General features: G+C 41.6%; 1 protein-coding gene across 1 annotated transcript in view; it reads right to left on the bottom strand.

Annotated features, from left to right (window-relative positions):
- Positions 1 to 326: 326 nt before the first annotated feature.
- Positions 327 to 20,682, bottom strand: part of LOC134400519 (uncharacterized) — a 72,070-nt gene continuing 51,714 nt past the window's right edge. Inside the window, exon 7 of the mRNA XM_063128883.1 lies at positions 327 to 345. The gene's annotated coding sequence lies outside the window, so the exon portion shown is untranslated. The remainder of the gene's footprint in view (positions 346 to 20,682) is intronic.

Genomic DNA, 20,682 nt, shown 5'->3' with positions numbered 1-20,682 from the left:
AGATCGCCTCTGGGACAAACTTTCACGGTCAAGCATAGACAGACGACTCCTGTTTTTGCTGCAAAAACTGCACTCACAAACGGACTCAAAAGTGAGGATCGGCCCATCTGGGACCCTCTCTGACAAAATTATCATCAGAAGAGGAGTCAGGCAGGGCTGTCTACTTGCCCCTTTTTTGTTCAACTATTATGTGAAGTATCTGGTGTCCGAGCTAACAGCTCTGGACTGTTTTCCTCCCTCTATTGGCCCCAAGAAGGTCCAGGCGCTCCTTTACGCAGATGATATAGCCCTTTTATCTATTCCTCAGGTCGGCCTGAGGAGACTGTTGAATAGATTAGGCACAATCTGTAAAAAGGAAAAATTAGTAATCAATTATTCTAAAACCAAGGTGGTAGTCTTCTCTAGGAGAAGTCCATGTGCACAGATGGCTTTTGGATGGCCAGCAGATAGAACAATGCATGAGTTTTAAATATCTGGGAATATACTTCTCCTATAATGGGGGTTGGAAAACCCAAGTGGAGGCAGCTAAATACTCAGCTATAAGATCAGCTAAAGCAATATTATCATATGGAAGACACAAAGGTGGCTCCTTGGTTGCCCCTACCCTGAAGCTTTTTGTAGCCAAAGTTCTCCCGCAACTATTGTATGGGGCGGAATTATGGGGTCAAGACTCTATTTCATCAGTAGAGACCGTACAGAACATGGTGTTGAAGGAATTGTTAGCCCTTCCAGTAGGGGTTCCCCGCTGCCTTATTAAGAATGGAGGTGGATTTGCCCTCCTTCAAGTCAAGAATCCACAAGAGTATTATACTTTATGGGAAAAAGTTAATGACTCTAGATGAAAATAACTTAGCTAAACAATGTTTCAATGAACAGTTGAAAAAGGGTGGATGGGCACATAACTGGTTAACTATGTCCCAGCTCTATGCCAAGGAGGTGCAGGAGCTGCTAGCTAATAACAAAAGGAGTATTGGAGATAGAATCTATGAGGCTGATGCCCAAGGAAACGCAATAGCTAGTCAATTACAGGCCTTCTCTCCATGGTTTAGTCTTATTAAGAAAGAACAGTACTTTTCACAATATTTGCTTGACCTATCGTTTCCTGCCCTAAGAAAGGCCTTTACTGCCCTTCGTTTTCAGACAATGCCCTCTGCTTTCTTGGAGGGGAAGTATAAAAAAGTCCCCCATGCCCAGCGGATCTGTTTTTGTGGCTCGGGGGAGATTGAAGACCTAGCGCATTATCTTCTGCGTTGCCCTCTGTACAAAGAAATCAGGGAGTGTTTTCTAAAGGAACTATTGTTAGCAAGAGCGGGTTGGCACACTAGAGACATTATCTGCGATCTGCTGGCGGACCATAGCAAAGCAATCACAATTAAGGTAGCAAAGTTTGTGGCTGCAGCCCAAAAAATCAGAAATAACTTTCTAAACAAAGTCTGTGTAGATTGTAAGGGGGACCATTTGATTAAATAGTTTTGTATAAACTATCATCAGAGATCCCACCTATCTGATAGTGCCAGATATTGACTGCTAGCATTTTAGGTTATAATGTAATCACTGAAATTATTCTTGTGACTTTGGCATGTATGTCACCAGCGTGATAGCAAAGGGTGGGTGCTGCAGACAAATGGAGCACCCCTAGAGTGACCCACTGACTGACTCCTTGGTCGAGAAAGGATTGTACCTCAAATATTTTGAATATTTTAAATAATGTGTGTTGCTATATGTGAGCAATTCCGTATTTTGTAATGGTCTTTGTGCTACAAACAAATAAACTATTCATTCATTCATTCATATACACCTGCTCAGATCCCAAGATCATCCTCAGAGGCTGTTCTCCAGATGCCCATGCTGAATGAAATGATGGTACCCGGGTGGGAGAGTGATGTTGCACTCATGTCCTGCTTGTTCATCCCTTGCCGATGACTGGTTGGCCACTGTGTGAACAGAGTGCTGGACTACATGGACCATTGGTCTGATCCAGCATGGCATTTCTTATGTTCTTATCTTCCTTCTTGGATAACCTAGAAACATTATCTTGGTATTTTGGGTCAACAGAGCAATTTGAAACATAAGAGAACATATGTCAGAGTTTTAGAGACTTCTGCCTTACATGGACACAATCTGCTTTGAAATGGAATTTTCACAAATCTGCCCTGAAGTAGTACTGTTGGTAAAACTTTAAGTCTTCCAGGTATGAAAGTTCTGAAAGCTTGTTTATTCTTTAAAAAAAATGATATAAAAAGGTGAGGTACCATAACCGGTACCTACCTTTTGGAAAACCCTCTATCATTTCATAGAGTCATAGAATAGCAGAGTTGGAAGGGGCCTACAAGGCCATCGAGTCCAACCCTTCTCAATGCAGGAATCCACCCTAAAGCATCCCTGACAGATGCTTGTCCAGCTGCCTCTTGAAGGCCTCTAGTGTGGGAGAGCCCACAACCTCCCTAGGTAGCTGATTCCACCGTCGCACTGCTCTAACAGTCAGGATGTTTTTCCTGATGTCCAGGCGGAATCTGGCCTCCTTTAACTTGAGCCCGTTATTCCGTGTCCTGCACTCTGGGAGGATCGAGAAGAAATCCTGGCCCTCCTCTGTGTGACAACCTTTGAAGTATTTGAAGAGTGCTATCATGTCTCCCCTCAATCTTCTCTTCTCCAGGCTAAACATGCCCAGTTCTTTCAGTCTCTCTTCATAGGGCTTTGTTTCCAGACCCCTGATCATCCTGGTTGCCCTCCTCTGAACATGCTACAGCTTGTCTGCATCCTTCTTGAATTGTGGAGCCCAGAACTGGATGCAATACTCTAGATGAGGCCTAACCAGGGCCGAATAGAGAGGAACCAGTACCTCACGTGATTTGGAAGCTATACTTTTATTAATGCAGCCCAAAATAGCATTTGCCTTTCTTGCAGCCATATCGCACTGTTGGCTCATATTCAGCTTGCAATCTACAACAATTCCAAGATCCTTCTCGTTTGTAGTATTGCCGAGCCAAGTATCCCCCATCTTGTAACTATGCCTTTGGTTTCTATTTCCTAAATGTAGAACTTGGGATTTATTCCAATTAAATTTAATTCTGTTGTTTTCAGCCCAGCACTCCAGCCTATCAAGATCACTTTGAAGTTTGTTTCAATCTTATTTATTTATTTATTACATTTCTATACCGCCCAATTGCCGGAGCTCACTGGGTATTAGCTGTCCCACCCAATTTTGTGTCATTTGCAAATTTGATAAGCGTTCCCTGCACCTCTTCGTCCAAATCATTTATAAAAATGTTGAAGAGCACTGGGCCCAGGACTGAGCCCTGTGGTACCCCACTCGTTGCCTCTCCCCAGTTTGAGAAGGTTCCATTGATAAGTACTCTTTGAGTCCAATTCTGTAACCAACTGTGGATCCACTTAATATTTGTTCCATCTAGCCCACTTTCAGCTAGTTTGTTAATCAGAATATCATGGGGCACTTTGTCAAAAGCTTTGCTGAAGTCAAGATATATGACGTCCACAGCATTCCCAGAGTCCACAAGGGAGGCTACCCAATCAAAAAATGAGATCAAATTAGTCTGACAGGATTTGTTCCTGACAAATCCATGTTGGCTTCTAGTAATCACTGAATTGATTTCAAGGTGTTTACAGATTGACTTCTTTATAATCTGCTCCAGAATTTTCCCAGGGATGGATGTCAGACTGACTGGTCTTTAGTTCCCAGGTTACTCGTTTTTGCCCTTTTTGAAGATAGGGACAACGTTAGCCCTCCTCCAGTCGTCCGGCACCTCACCCGTCTTCCATGATCTTGCAAAGATAATAGACAAAGGTTCTGAGAGTTCTTCCGCTAGCTCCTTCATTACTCTAGGATGCAGTTCATCGGGCCCTGGAGATTTGAACTCATTCAAGGAAATTAGGTGTTCTCTGACCATTTGTTTATCAATCTCAGACCGCAGTCCTGCCCTCTCAACTTGTGCTTCTCTTTTTCCAGGGGGGTCATAGACCCTCTTTTGGGAGAGGACTGACGCAAATAAGGAATTGAGCACTTCAGCCTTTTCTTTGTCATCTGTTATCAATTTGCCATCCTCATTAAACAGTTGAACCACCATTTCTTTCCTCTGTCTTTTACTACTCATGTATCTGAAGAAAGCCTTTTTATTGCTTTTAGCATCCCTCACTAATCTCAGCTCATTCTCAGCTTTAGCCTTCCTGATGCCCTTTTGGCACTTCTGTGCCACCTGTCTGTACTCTTCATTTGTAGCCTGGCCTTCCTTCCACTTCCCTTTTTTGTTTTCAGGTCATCTCGAAGCTTTTTGTGGAGCCACATTGGTTTCCTCTGTTGTCTTCTATCTTTTCTCCTTGTTGGAATTGTTTGTAAAGGTGCCTTTAAAATTTCCTTTTTTAAATACTACCATCATCCTGCACTCCTTTTCTCATTAGGCTCACTTGCCATGGGACCTTACTTATTATAGTTCTGAGTTTATTAAAATCAGCTATCCTAAAATCCAGATATGTGTATGGCTGCACTCAGCTTTTGTCTCCTTTATAATCAAGAATCCAAGTATGACGTGATCACTTTCCCCCAGAGTTCCCGTAACTGCCACTTTATTCACTAAGTCATCCCTATTGGTCAATATCAAGTCAAGGATTGCCGATCCTCTAGTTCCTTCCTCCACTTTCTGTAGGAGAAAGTTATCACCCGCACATGTCAGGAATTTCTTGGAAGGGCCGCTTTTGGCAGTATTGGTCTCCCAACATATATCAGGGTAATTGAAGTCCCCCATCACTACTACATCACACTTCCTTGAAACATTGGCAATTTGTTCCTCAAAAGTTTCATCCTTGTCTTCTCCTTGATTAGGTGGTCCGTAGTAGACTCCGATTATCATGTTCATTTTATTCCTTGTCCCATTTATTTTAATCCAGATGTTCTTGGTGGGGCTCCCAGTCTGATCCGCCTGTATTTCTGTGCAGGGATAGGTATTTTTAACATATAGTGCAACTCCGCCTCCCTTTCTATTACTTCTGTTCTTTTTGAACAAGTTATAGCCTTCAATTGCTATATTCCAGTCATGGGAGTCATTCCACCAAGTTTCAGTTATACCTATCAGGTCATTGTAAGCCTATGCGGTAGAGTCTTGCTATTTACTGTTTTACTCTGTACAGCACCATGTACATTGATGGTGCTATATAAATAAATAAATAATAATAATAATAATAATAATAATAATAATTTGCCTTCATGTAATAAGAGTTCAAATTAATTCTGTTTGTTTCCCATGCTCTGGGCATTAGTATATAGACATGTGTTTTATAGGCTGGCTTTGTTTCAACATTGTTGTGGACACTATTTTTGGGCACTATTGGAGCTGTTCTCTGTACTGTGGTGCATGGGGCTTCATCCATTGTTGCCTTGAAGTTTACGTCTCCCGCCCCCGTAAGATTAAACACCTCCTAAAGACACACTTGTTCACTCAGACTTTCCCTGGGTGTTAAATAAATTAATTATGCCACTCCATTTTACTGCTCTTTTATTGTTGTTGGGAATGCTTTAGTGCTGTGTTTTTATGTTAGGATTTAATACTGTGTTTTAATTTTGTATTTTAATGTTATGAAGTGCTGAAAGATTCTATTATATTCAGCAGTATATAAATGTTACAAATAAATAATCTCATGGACTATGGAAAAACAATTTCTGTAACCTGGAGAGAATAGTATGTCTTTCAGTATCATATGATTTCATAGTCAGAAGTTCAAAAGCATTAGAAGAGATTCATATGAAAAACCAATTGAACTAATTTTATATAAAATTACATAGGACCATTATGAGTCTGCTAGTGTAAGATATACAAAGATATATGTTGTTTACTGTTACTTCCAAAAGGCTTTTGACAAAGTCCCTCACCAAACACTTGAGGAAACTTAGCTGTGATAGAATAAGAGGAGAGGACCAATTACGAATCACTAAATGGTTAGGGAACAGAAAGCAGAATGCAGGAATAACTGGTAAATGCTCTCAATGGAGGGATGTAAACAGTGGGGTCCCACAGGGACGTGGATCAAGACCATTGTTTTTCAACTTCTAGAAATGATCTGCAATTAGGAGTGAGCAATGAAGTGGGCCAGGTTTGTGGATGAAATCAAATTATTTAGGGTTGTTAAAATGAAGGGATTGCAAGGAGCTTTGAAAGGACATCAAAAATTGATGGCAGTGGGCATCAAAATTAGCAAATGTGGTTTATTATAAGTGTAAAGTGATGCACTTGGGGCAAAAAAATCCCAACTTCAAGTATAACCTGATGGGATCTGAGCTAGCAGTGATTGACCAAGATAGAGGTCTTGGAGTTGTGTGGGCAGCGCTTAATTGGGTCCATCTGATGAAGGGACAAGAACAAATAGACACAGAAGCATAGCTGGGATAATAAACTGGCCACAACTTTTACTGACTCACTTGAATAGGCTTGGCAGTGGCATAGGGCATGGATCCTGTAATCAGCCAGCCTGCTGACCAATTCCTCTGGTCCGCATGCCAGGAGCACTAGTGATGGTTGGAAGGGCTGGGGCACACCAAGGCGCAGACCGCTAATGTGAACCCCTTGCCACCACCACAGACGTGGCCAGCTTGCAGCCCCCATGTTGGTCTGGTCTTGGTGCCACATTCCTGAGATCTCTTACAGGAACCCTCACCGTGGGGGAGCAGGGAGCCCAATCCCACTCCCCCTCACCAATGGATCCAACCCAATGCCTATCACACCACAAGAGGCAGAGGAGTGTTGTCTATTACCAACCCATTCCTCACCGAAGGAAGCCTCCTCAGATGAGGAGGCAGCAAACTTACCAAAGGTAGAGGGTGTTTCCCTCCCCACAGCCAGGCCGGAGACAGGCTCACAGATAAAGGAAAGTCGTGTAACGGAGGAGGATGCAGGTCCTGCAGAGGAACCACAGGCTAATCAGTTCCTGACTCTGCCTGTCTTTCTTGAGGCAGAGGCAGAGACGGAGGCAGTTAGACCACCCAGCCCCTGTGAAAGGAGGTGTAGGAAAAGGGCAGAACAGACTCAGTCAGACAAATTATGCGCCTGCAGAACCGGCAGGGAAAAGACACTGAGCTTAAATAAGGGGCTGGGTCAAAGGGTGGAGTAATGAGGGATGGGGTGGGGTCATACTGGCAGGGCTTTAAAAGGAAGAAGCCGAATGCTGGCTCGGCCTGGTGAACACCTTTTGCTCTCCTGATAGCCAGTGTGTTTCCTCGCCTTGCCTCCTGACCAGGACCCTGGATTCTTGACCCAGACCAGCTTGATTTACTTCACTTGGACACTGGACACTGGACACTTGACTCAGCTTTCAACATGGACTGGACTTTTGACTCACGCTTTGCTCTCTGCTCCGGGGTATCGGCTCCCCTGCTTGGCTTTCCGACCTGGACCAGTAGGACTTTGCTTCTGTACCTGTTGGCCCTGTCTTTGGACAACTTCTGTATTCCACTTAAAGGACTGTGTTTCTTTCAATTTACCTCTGCAACAGCAGCAATTCTCTCCTGCATGCTTGGCCAGAGATTTATGGCCGGCTAATGAGTCAAAGCAACAAAACACTTAAGATAACACCTCGGCTCTTGGCTGGTTTCTTAAATAAGGTTGCAGCCAATTCATGACACCGCCAATTGTCTTTCAACCCCAAGGCTTGCGCAAGGCACCACATGGCCTTATTCATCTTCCATCTGGTCACCTTGACTCCGAGTCCCATCCCTTCTTTAAGGCCTGCTGTTCTACCCATTTTATGATGCTGTGCCTGAAAATCCATGCTGAAGAAGTATTTCTTGCCTTGCAGCTATAAATAGATGAAGTTAGTGATGAGAGGCTCTTTTTAGGCTGCTGAAGGCTGTCGGATATCTGGAGGATGATATCCAACAGCCAATTTTTATTTATTTATTTTTATATCCATGTATTTATGTATTTATTCCACCAGCATGCCCTCTTCAACTGTAGTTGTGACTGACCTAATCCTGAATTAATATGAGTGGAGAGGCCAAAGGAGCTGATATCAACCCATAGTACGCTCAGCAACTGGACAGCTAACATCCCCATGTTGCTTTTAGGGGGTGGAACTTGGGTCTCTTACTCAAAGATCTCCTTCAGGTGAACCAGGTGGTCCTTCACCTTTTGAGCAGTTTAAAAACTGTATGAGAGGTTTGCCTTTGGGAGCCTCAAGTTGAACTGGGGGCAGAACAAAGGAGCAATCTCACTTTGCCGGGTCTGCTTCTTTGCTCCCACCCCCATCCTTGCGCTGATTGGCTCAGCAGTCCCCTCTTGGGAAGGAGACGCTGCTGCCGGGGCTGTGCCACCACTCTCCACCAGCCCTTCTCGCTTCACTGCCGGCCTGCTTGCCCCCACAATTCATCACTCCCTATTAAGGGCAGGAACTTGGCTTGTGGTGGACAGCTCAGTAAAAATGTCAACTCAGTGTGTGGCAGCTGTGAAAAAGGCAAATTCTATGTTAGGCATAATTAAGAAAGGAATTGAAAATAAAACTACCAAGTTCATACTGCCTTTATACTAATAGATTCTGAGATCCATACTTAAAGAGTACTGTGTACACTTTTGGTCACTGCAACTTAAAAGAAAGAGAGGCTATTGTAGAGTTGGAAAAAGAGTCGAAAAGGACAACTAAAATGCTCAAGGGTTTACATCTGGGATGGTTCAATTTTTAAAAAGGGCGAGTAATTACACCACATAAACGAAGAGCGAACACCTTTATGCTATAGGGAATGCCCTTCCAGGGGAACATTGTTTCCAGAAATGGGAATGTGTTCTTGTGCAAGCTTTTTGGTCAGAGATGTTTATTTATTTATTTATTTTATTACATTTATATACTGCCCCACAGCCGAAGCTCTCTGGGCGGTTTACAACAATTAAAAATGGTAAACATTAAAAGTATACAAAAATTAAAAACCATCAAAACCATAAAAAACAGTATAAAAACAACAGTATCCATTTAAAAACAACAATTCTGGGGTCCATTAAAAACAAACTTAACATTGTTAAATGCTGTTAAAATGCCTGGGAGAAGAGAAAAGTCTTGACCTGGCACCGAAAAGATAACAATGTTGGTGCCAGGTGAGCCTCATCGGGGAGATCATTCCACAGTCGGGGGGTAACCACTGAAAAGGCCCTCTCCCTTGTTGACATCCTTCGAGCTTCCCTCAGAGTAGGCACTCGGAGGAGGACCTTAGATGTTGAGCACAGTGTACGGGTAGGTTCATGTCAGGAGAGGTGTTCCATCAGGTATTGCGGTCCCAAGAAGGTCCCAAAGAAATCTCAGACATGACACAACAACCAATTGCACCAAATCCTTCATTAGCACTTCTATCCATTTGTGATGATGTGTCAGGATCAGGCTTGTTCTCCCTAGTGTGGGGGAAGTGGAAGAAGAAGTAGTAGCCAAGACTTGGAGATCTTCCAAGACTCTTCAGGAGTCAAGGGGGAATTTTCCAGGAGCTTATTGGAGAGAATGCCAACAACTCAGAACTCAGCCACTGTCAGAGGGCAGGGGACGTCAGAGTTGACAGATCCCAGAGTCCACCGCAGGGTCAAGCAGGCAGAGTTGTGAGTAGGTGAGAGGTGGTTTACCAAGCTAGACACTCGCCAAAGACTTCTTGAGAAAGATCCTCCCTGAGCTAAAATGGCTCATGGAACGCATGGGAAACTCTGCCTTTAGTTGAAAGGGCAACTGCCTAATTTAGTTAGCCTAATTAAGCTTAGAGGAAAGCTCCTAGCATTCTCACGTCATTCAGGTGTGAAGAGAAGTTTATTTGCTGAATAAAGCTTTGGGGATTACACAGCAGACCTCTTTATTGTCCCGCATTTCAGTGGGAGTGCATGGAATCAACGACATGATGTAATAACTGCTGTAACCATAACGAGTTAGTCTATTATTATTAGCAGCATATATGGAACTAGCAAAAGGATGGAAAACCAAGTCAGGCTATACTGTCCAAGGGTGGCAATAGTATGATATGGCAAGTGGCACTAGCCAAGAAGCTCACTCACCACTTTGGTTGGTTAGGGAGCTGACCAAGCAAGATAGCTTCATAAAAATATAGTTTCCATTTCATATTTTTGTTAACAAAAAAGACAATAAGTTCAGACCTCCAGTCATATAGAGATCATTTTGGAGAGATGTAAAGTCTTAAACTTTCAATATACACTTTCTGCAACTCTTTCTAATAACTTTGGCACTACAAAATTGAATGTGGATGTTTATGCAGTATAATAAGCTCTTGTAGTCTATTGTTAAAAGTTTTATTTATCTGTTTAATGGAAAAATAATTTGAAAAAGAAAAAAGGCAACTAAGACATGATAGAGGGATATGTGGACATGGAGACATTTCTCTCTGTATTTCATAATACTAGAACCTGCGGTCATCCCATGAAGTGGATTGGTGGGAGATTCAGGACAGATAAAAGGAAGGACTTCTTCACACAGTGCATGGTTAAACTATGGCATTCACTTCCATAAGACATAGTAATGGCCACCAATTGGATGGCTTTAAAATTCCTGGAGGATGAGGCTATCAATGGATACTAGTCCTAGGTGCAAGGCCGGTGCTACCATTAGGCCAACGAGGCAGCCACCTAGGGCGCAGACCTCAGAGGGGTGCAGGCAGTGCGTTACATAAGAGCGATCAATCGGCTGGCTGTCCTTTGAACTCCGTGCACCTATGGGCGCACCACAGGCTGTCACATTGCATTCTGGGTCCTGTAGTCAGCCCAGCCTTGAGTGAGAATGCGCTGTGAGAAAGCAAAGCCATAAAAAGATGGGAACGGAGAAAGGGGCGGGAGTGCTTCTCCATTGGCTTAACAGAAACCTGCTCTTCTCCAAGCTTCTGAGTAGCGCTGCCTGTAGGTTCTGAGCAATCAACGCTCACACCACCTCCACGAGCTGTGGGCGGGCGGCTCCCCATGCTGCTGCATCAGTGAGTGGTGATGGCGCCAGGCCTGAGAGGCAGCTGCTGAGAAGGCAGCAGGAGCCCAGTGTGGTGGTGGGGCGTTGCTAGCTGCCATGGAAAGCACAAGATGTGGCTGAGGGTGGCTCCTGCCATGTTGGTGTTGCTTCCAGCAAGCCCCGCTTTCTCCAAGGGGAAAGGGCTCCTCCGAAGCTGAGGCACCCCCTTCCTCCTCCTCTGCCTCCTCTCTTTCCTTCCCTCCTGGGTGTCCGTTGAATCTTCCTCCTCCCTTCCCAGCCTCCCTGCCTTTATAGGGTTACTGTATTTGTGGTGTTAATCTACTTTTAATTATCTGATTTTTCTATTTTTACTGGATTGAATGCATTATTATTATGATGATCATCATCATCATTGTTGGTTCTTGGGGCAGAATCCAGAACTACCCTTGCCTGTGCAATCAGCCCCTAATAATAATAATAATAATAATAATAATAATAATAATAATAATAATAATAATAATAATAATAATACTTCTGGACTGCAAGTGACCCCTACCACTTGTGGAACTGCTTGCAATTTATCGTTTCTGGAAGCCAGCTGAAGTGAATGGAAATGCTAGTTTCTGGAAGGGGGAAGGGCGGCAAAGCTTGCATAAGTGAGCACCAGATTAGCACACTAACTTGCCCCTGTCCAGAAACAAGTGATTCTGCCCGTTTTGGAGCTTTGCCTTTGGAAGCACTGAATTGTTGTATTGTAAGCAGTGGAGACTTACGAGTTTTGTGCTTTTTATTTTTTCTACAAAACATCTGTTCTTAAAAATCAAAGTTGGCAATTTGGGGGGGCATGCAAGTAGCTTGCTTTGCCTAGGGCACAAAATAGTCTGGACCAGCCCTGCCTAGGTATGTGTTGTTAGTTTTCTATTGAAACAGAGTGATACAGTGGATTCACCCTTTAAACCTACCTGCCGGAACAAACTTCTTACGCTAGGTTTAAGGATGAGTATCTTTACTCTTCAGATTAGCAGCATTTGAACAATTTGTATTATTTGCATACATACATTTCTAAGTTACGTTCTTTTCCTCAGCAAAGAGTCCTTTTTTCTTCTATCCTTTGTAAAAATATTTTTTTGCTTGAGACATTAGGATGTGCCTGGGCACACCCCTTGCGCACACCCATGTATACTACCTCCAGTATCAGAGGCAGTATGCCTATGTACACCAGTTGCTGGGGAACATGGGCAGAAGGGTGTTTTTGCACTCATGCCCTGTTTGTGGCTTTCTCGTGGGCAGATGGACTTTTGGTCTGATCCTGCATAGCTCTCATGTTCTTAAAGCTAGATGCTGATAAATAATAATACAGGCGTAACCTGAATTTTAGTGCCTGGGCCTGCCCATGCTGGTTTCCACAAGTATTTCACAAGAAAAATGCTGTAGCTTTTTCCAGAGCAGATTTAAAGCTCCATCCAACAAGTGTTTTATTGCACACTCGTTACTGGGCACTCATGGAGTTTGGATGGTGAACATGGATTGTCTTTCTCTCAAAACAAGCCATTTAGTTTGCTTTTTACAGTCATGATAAAAATGCTTCTTTTCCAGGCGGAAGGTAGAGATTCCAAATGGGAACAGTACAGCTGAGTTTGGATGATATTGGAAGCAAACTACAAAAGTTATGTCATGTAATAATGAAAACCATGCCGAGTCCTACTCAGAGTAGACCCATGGAAATACATGGGAAACTAGTCCATGAGCAATCCTTTCAATGTAAATGATGCTAGGGGACTATTTGGATGATGAACATGGACAGCATTTCTCTCAAAACAAGCCATTTGGGGTGATTATTACAGTCATCATTAATAATAATAATAATAATATTTCTTACCCGCCTCTCCATTTTGATCGAGGCGGGGAACAACAGTAAATGGTAAAATACATAAAACTGAATTAAAACATAATATACTTTGTTAAAACATCCTAAAAAAACATTCTAAAAACATCTTAAAATTCCACTGGATAGGCCTGCCAGAAGAGATCAGTCTTCATAGCTTTCTTGAATGCTATTAGACTGCTAAGTTGACAAGTCTCCTCCAGCAGGCCATTCCACAGTCTGGGAGCAGCAGAAGAGAAGGCCCTCTGGGTAACAGTTGTTAATCTAGTTTTTGCTAGCTGAAGTAGATTTTTCTCTGAGAACTTGAGTGTGTGGGGTGGATTGTATAGGAGAAGGCGATCCCGCAGGTAGCCCGGACCCAAACCATGTAGGGCTTTAAAGGTAATAACCAACACTTTATACTTCGCTCGGAAACTGATTGGCAGCCAGTGAAGAGATTTTAAAACTGGTGTAATATGGTCACCCCTAGGTGTACTGGTGACCAGCTTGGCTGCCATGTTCTGGTTCCTGACTTGGAGCTAAGCAGAAGCAGGGAAGAGCAGCTGGCCCAGCTCAAGTAGGAGCTATAAAAGTAAGCCAGATTCCCAGGGAGGGAGCGAACAGGAAGAGCAAACAGGAGTTTGACAGGGGGAGTGTAGGGGAAGAGGAGACCAAGGAAAGGGGAAGAAGAGAAGCCTCAAGGAAACCCAGGAGGCTGCCAATTCAAAGAGGCTGTGTGCTTGTCATGTGCTCCTGAGTGCTGAGAGGGTCGGTGTTTATAGTTGCTGCAGGAGCTGAAGGGGGAGTGGCCTGATTGTCAGTTGGACTCAGCAATCAGTGCCTAATTGCTGTTGATTGTTGTTGGCATTTCAGTGACCTCATTCTGGTTCCTGACTTGGAGCTAAGCAGAAGCAGGGAAGAGCAGCTGGCCCAGCTCAAGTAGGAGCTATAAAAGTAAGCAAGATTCCCAGGGAGCGAGCAAACAGGAAGAGCAAACAGGAGTTTGACAGGGGGAGTTCGGCAGGGGAGGCCAAAGGGGAGGCCTCTAAAAAAACAAATAAAATAAAAAAAATAAAAAATAAATAAAAAAGAGGTGGGGAAAAAAAAGAAAAACATAAAGAGAAAAAAACCCCACAAAACCGCCACCAAACAAAAGCAAAACACCCCCCCCAAAAGATTACTTTCCCTTAAGACATACTCATATAGTTGTGTACCTTCAGAGAGGACACAACAAAGCAAAGGCAATTCTACTATAATCAAAAAGGAAAAAAACCAAAGCAGAAATGGACAATATGGATGGAAAGGAGTCCCTAGAGGTGGTGACCTGCAAAGGGTGTGCAATGTTCGTGTTTCTGCCTGAGCTCAACATGGCGTATACCTGCAACAAGTGCAAGCTGGTGGCACTTTTGGAAGAAAAAGTGAGAGGACTTGAGCAGCGAGTGTCCACCCTCAAAGGAATAAGAGAAGTCGAGGAGTTCTTAGACCGAACGGTGGAACTGCAACAGCAACAAGAAGCACATGAGATTGAAGAACAACAGCCAGCTGAAGCAGAAGTAGAGTATGCTGAGGGGAGGAAAGCCAATGAAGAGGAAACTCCCTGGAAAAGAGTGACAGTTAGGAGAGGAGGAATTAAAGGGCGTTCTGCACCGGTGGAGACATTGGAGTTAAGCAACTGCTTTCAGCTTCTGGAGAATGAGACTGAAGGACAGTTTGCAGAGGAAGAAGTACAGGAGACACCATGCAACAGTGACCAAGAGACAGAAGGTAGGTCAACCAAGAAGAAGAGAAGAGTAGTCGTTGTGGAAGACTCCCTGCTGCGTGGGATTGAAACCCAAGTATGTCGTGAAGACTCATGAACTCGCCAGGTGTGCTGTCTCCCTGGAGCACAGATTAGAGATGTGACTGAAGGGTTACCGAAGCTCATAAAGCCCACGGACACATACCCCTTTCTTCTCATCCATGTGGGAACAAATGATGTCGCCAAGCAGAGCTACGAAGAAATCATTTCAGACTTTGAAGCTCTGGGAAGGAAACTGAAGAACTTTGGGGCCCAGGTAGTTTTGTCATCCATCCTCCCGGTTCTTGGAAGAGGATTAGAAAGGGAAAGAAAAATACTCCGGATGAACGACTGGCTTCGAAGGTGGTGCCGTCGTGAGAGTTTTGGATTCTGGGACCACGGGCTACGCTACTTGGAACATGGACTGCTGGCAAGGGATGGGTTGCACCTCACAAGGGCTGGAAAGAATGAGTTTGGCCACAGCATGAAGAACTTGATCAGGAGGGCTTTAAACTGAATCTTACGGGGGCGGGAGACGTAAATTTTGAGGCAACAATGGATGAAGGCCATTGGAACCTTCTCAAACTGGGGAGAGGCAACGAGTGGGGTGCCGCAGGGCTCAGTCCTGGGCCCAGTGCTCTTCAACATTGTTATTAATGATTTGGACGAGGAGGTGCAGGGAACGCTGATCAAATTTGCAGATGACACAAAATTGGGTGGGATAGCTAATACCCTGGAAGACAGAAACAAACTTCAAAGTGATCTTGATAGGCTGGAGTGCTGGGCTAAAAACAACATAATGAAATTTAATAGGGATAAATGCCAAGTTCTACATTTAGGGAATAGAAAACAAATGCACAGTTACAAGATGGGGGACACTTGGCTCAGCAATACTACAAACGAAAAAGATCTTGGAATTGTTGTAGATCACAAGCTGAATATTAGCCAACAGTGCAATATGGCTGCAAGAAAGGCAAATGCTATTTTGGGCTGCATTAATAGAAGTTTAGCTTCCAAATCACGTGAGGTACTGGTTCCTCTCTATTCGGCCCTGGTTAGGCCTCATCTAGAGTATTGCGTCCAGTTCTGGGCCCCACAATTCAAGAAGGATGCAGACAAGCTGGAGCGTGTTCAGAAGAGGGCAACCAGGATGATCAGAGGTCTAGAAACAAAGCCCTATGAAGAGAGACTGAAAGAACTGGGCATGTTTAGCCTGGAGAAGAGAAGATTGAGGGGAGACATGATAGCACTCTTCAAATACTTAAAAGGTTGTCACACAGAGGAGGGCCAGGATTTCTTCTCGATCCTCCCAGAGTGCAGGACACGGAATAACGGGCTCAAGTTAAAGGAGGCCAGATTCCGGCTGGACATCAGGAAAAACTTCCTGACTGTTAGAGCAGTGCGACGGTGGAATCAGCTACCTAGGGAGGTTGTGGGCTCTCCCACACTAGAGGTATTCAAGAAGCAGCTGGACAACCATCTGTCGGGGATGCTTTAGGGTGGATTCCTGCATTGAGCAGGGGGTTGGACTCGATGGCCTTGTAGGCCCCTTCCAACTCTGCTATTCTATGATTCTATGATTCTATGAACTAGTTGAAGTTTCCAGACTAGGCACAAAGGTAGCCCTATGTAGAGTGCATTGCAGAAGTCAAGCCTCGAAGTTACCAGCACGTGCACTACCATCTTTAGGTCTTCCATCTCTAGGAAGGGGCGTAGCTGACATATCAGCAGAAGCGGATAGTAGGCACTCCTGGCCATTGCATCTATCTGGGCTGTCATTTGGAGTGACATATTCAGGAGCACCCCCAAACTGCAAACAGTCTTTCAGGGGGAGTGTAACCCCATCCAAAACTAGTTGACACACCTCCATACCTAGGTTGTGGCCTTTGACAGCAAGCACCTCTGTCTTGTCTGGATTCAGCTTCAGTTTGTTTTTCCTCATCCAGCCCATTACCACCTCTAAGCATTCATTCAGGCTTCTTTTCCAGGCAGATGGTAGAGAGGCCTAATGAGAACAGTACAGCTGAGTTTGGATGATATTGGCTGCAAACTACAAAAGTTACATCATGTCATAATGAAAACCATACCATCGGATTTACCATTCAAGCAGTGGCAGAAAGATATATCTAGGTTTATATGGCAAGCAAAAAACCCTAGAATTAAATATAAAATACCTGCAGGATGTAAAAGAGAGAGGAGGTCTGGGTTTACCGGAATTGAATATATATATATATATATATATATATATATATATATATATATAAATTTTATTGAACTACTACATAAAATATAAACCAACATAACAATATAACATACCATACAAAAAGAAGAAAATAAAAATTAAAAAGAATTCCAATACATAACAGATTACTTGAATATATAATTGTTAACATATAATACTTTATCCATAGCATAATCCAACATAATTCAACATAATCCAACAAGTGCTCCCCCTTCCCTTCGGGATCATTCCTGTTTCCAAAATCTTAACACCTCTTCTGCTGGTGTTTCCCACTTTCCTTAGAAAACACAAATATTAGGAACTGTTTCCAAATTTCCTCAAAATCATTCGTTTTTGCTATATCTCTTCTCACTTTAATGTTACATGTCAATTTATCATTAATGGCAATATCCCATACTTCTTTATACCATTCTTCAATACAATAATCACCTTGAATCTTCCAGTTCCTAGTTACAATTAACCTTGCTGCAGTCAGCAAATTTGTTATCAATTCCTTAATTTCTTTTTTACATTTAAAATCTTCATATAGTGAAAGTAATGCAACTCTTGGTGTTTCTTCTATCTTCATTCCAACAATTTCTTCAGTCTCAGAAAACACCATCTTCCACAACTTTTGCACATATTTGCATTCCCACCACATATGTAAATACGTTCCTTTTTCCCCACAACCTCTCCAACACTTTGCTGAGTGCTGCTTGTTTATCTTATTTAATCTAACCAGGGTTAGGTACCACCTCCATATAATTTTATAATAATTCTCTTTTATTCTCACTGACATATTTCTCAACACTCTTTGTCTCCATAATCCTTCCCAACTCTGCTGTCCTATTTGTACCTTCAAATCTGTCTCCCAAACCAATTTTCCTGCGTTGTCCATCAACCCTTTCTCAAGGAATATTCTATATATTTCACTCATTAACCCTTTTATCACTGAACTTTCTCCCTTATCAATTTCTTTTTTAACAATTAGTTCCTCAAACTTTGACAACTCTCTACAATCTCCATTTTCTCTTACCCAATTTTTAGTCCATTGTTCCAATTGCCAATAGTTTAACCAAGTTAATTTTTTATCTTTTAAAACCTCTTCCAACTCCCCTCTTGTATTCATCCCTCTTAACCATTCCTTTAATTTCATTTTATTTTTCTCTATTAAAACTTTGCTTAATCTACTCTTTAGATTCCCAGGGAAATTCTTTAACATTATTACCGGTGATAAAGGGGAGATGCTCGAGAGCATCTCCCCTTTATATTTACTCCAGATTTCCCAATGGAACTTTAAAAGAGGATTACCTATACTTTCAGCCCATTTTTTACCTCCTTCCCTAAAAAATACATTTTCCGAATTCAAATCTATATTATTTGTAGTTTTATCCTCCATCCAATCTAAATCTCCTACTCCTAAAATTGCTTCTGCAATATGTCTTAACCTATTAGCTACATAATATAGGTTAATATTTGGGAGACCCAATCCTCCCTTTTTTTGGCTTAAATACCATTTATTTTTATTTATCCTCGCTTTCTTATCCCCATTACAATAATTATTTATAATATTCTGCCAACTTTTTAACTCTGATTCTGAAATTTTTATTGGTAGCATCCTAAAAATAAAATTGATCTTTGCTAAAATCTTCATTTTTATTAATACCATTCTTCCAAACCATGATAGGTTCAATCTTTTATATTTTTTCAATTTTACTAAAATCTCTTTTTTCAAGCTACTTAAATTTTCCTTCTCTAAACTCTCCAAATTTTTTGTAATTCTAATTCCCAAATATTTAATCTGTTCTTTAACTCTCATTTCCATTTCTTTTCCTTCCCATTCCTTCTCTTCCTTTTTAGTATAATTAAATAACATCAACTCTGATTTTGACCAATTTATTCTTAATCCAGTAATTTCCTCAAATTCTTTCAAATGCTGTTTAATTCTTTCCATCTTTCCCACTGGGTTTTTAATAGTTAACAAAGTGTCATCCGCAAACATATTCAATTTTATTTTTTTAATACTACCTATCCTTTCCCATCGTCTCTTATTGCATTTGCCAATAATTCCATAACCAATACAAACAGGACAGGCGAGAGTGGACATCCTTGTCTTGTCCCTCTGGCTAGTCTTATCTTATCAGTAAATCCATCGTTTACTACCACTACGGCTGTATTTTGAGAGTATAATTGTTCTATTATAGCTTTAAATTTGTTTCCAAATCCCATTCTATTTAAAACCATCTTTAATGCTTGCCAGCTCACACAATCGAAGGCCTTAAAAATATCCAACGCTAGTACTCCCACTTTAGTCTTTGACTTTTTTACCTCCTGTATTACGTTTAAGACTCTTCCCACTAGATTATGCATTTGTCTGCCTACTACAAATCCACACTGATCTTCCCCTATATAGCTATAAAATCTTTTAATCGTTTTGCTAAAATAGTTGGGAAAAAATTTGCATCTTGATTTATTAACGAAATAGGTCTATAAGAATCAGGAAAGTCAGATCCTTATCTGACTTTGGAATTAAAATTATTAACGAATGTTCCCAAGATTCTGGGATCCTCTCTCCTTCCAATATAGCATTATATAACTTCAATAATTTTGGTACTAAAAATAATTTAAAGACTTTGTAATATTCCGGTCCCAAACCGTCTACCCCGGGCGATTTACCCACTTTCAAATTCTCTATAACCTCTTCAATTTCTCTTTGAGATATACTCCTTTCCATTAACTCTTTATGTTCTATTTCCAATCCCTTCTTTATATACTTTTCCATATAAACCTCCATCTTCTTCTTTTGAGTGTCCTTTTCCTTATATAGTTCTTGATAAAATTCCTGATTTTTTTTTATTTTACCCTTCATTGTGTGGCAATAATTCCCTTGTTTATCTTTCATTATTCCTATCCCATTCTTAGCCTTTTCCTTTTGTGTGAGTCTACCCAGCATCTTAAAAGTTTTTGTTGCTGTTTTAAAAATACTCTTTTCATATAAATTAAATTTTTCTGAACTTCCTCTAAATTTTTATTCTCTAACTCTTTTTTCTTTGCTTGTAATTGTATTAATTTATGTTTATTTTTAGATTGCCAATATTCTTTCTCCAAATTCTTAATCTCTTCCTCTAACTTTTCCTGCATTGCAACCTGTTGCCTCTTTAAATTACATGTTTCCCTAATACAAATCTCTCGTTACAGTCCTCATAGTGTCCCAAACAACTGCCCTTGTCGTTCCTCCCTTTTCATTAATTTCCCAAGTTTCTGACAATTCCTTTTGCATTTTTCCCACCACTTTATTATATTTCAAAATTTTTGTATTCAGCTTCCACCTAAACACTTCTCTATAATCCTTCCTAACTGTAAAATCTAAACTTACCAATGCATGATCTGTTACATTGATTACCCCCAATTGCATTCTACAAACCTTAGTTGCAAATTCCTTAGAGACAAAGATATGATCTATCCTAGAATACGTATAATGAACTGGAGAATAATATGTAAAGCCAGGCTCCGCCCCTTTAAGTAATCGCCACCCGTCAACAAAATCTTTTTTTTATCAATTTATTTAATATAGTAATATTATTCCTCTTTTCAGCACTAGTGGGGTTTGACCTGTCCAATCTATTGTCCATAACCATGTTAAAATCTCCAACTAAAATAACATATCCCTCCTTAAATTCTTCTATTTCTCTAAATAATTCTTTATAAAATTCTCTATGTCTTTCATTTGGGGCATAAACATTAACCAGCGTATATGCTTTACCTTCAATTTGACCCTTTATCAAAAGATATCTACCTTTCCCATCCTTTTTTATATTCTCCAAAGTAAATCCACTTCTTTTAGAAATCAAAATGGCCACTCTATTTTTTTTAAAGTCCCCAATGACTTTTCATAATAGACTGACC

Source organism: Elgaria multicarinata, chromosome 6 (assembly GCF_023053635.1).
Source record: "Elgaria multicarinata webbii isolate HBS135686 ecotype San Diego chromosome 6, rElgMul1.1.pri, whole genome shotgun sequence".
NCBI lineage: Eukaryota > Metazoa > Chordata > Lepidosauria > Squamata > Anguidae > Elgaria > Elgaria multicarinata.
This window is presented reverse-complemented; position numbering and strand designations above follow the sequence as displayed.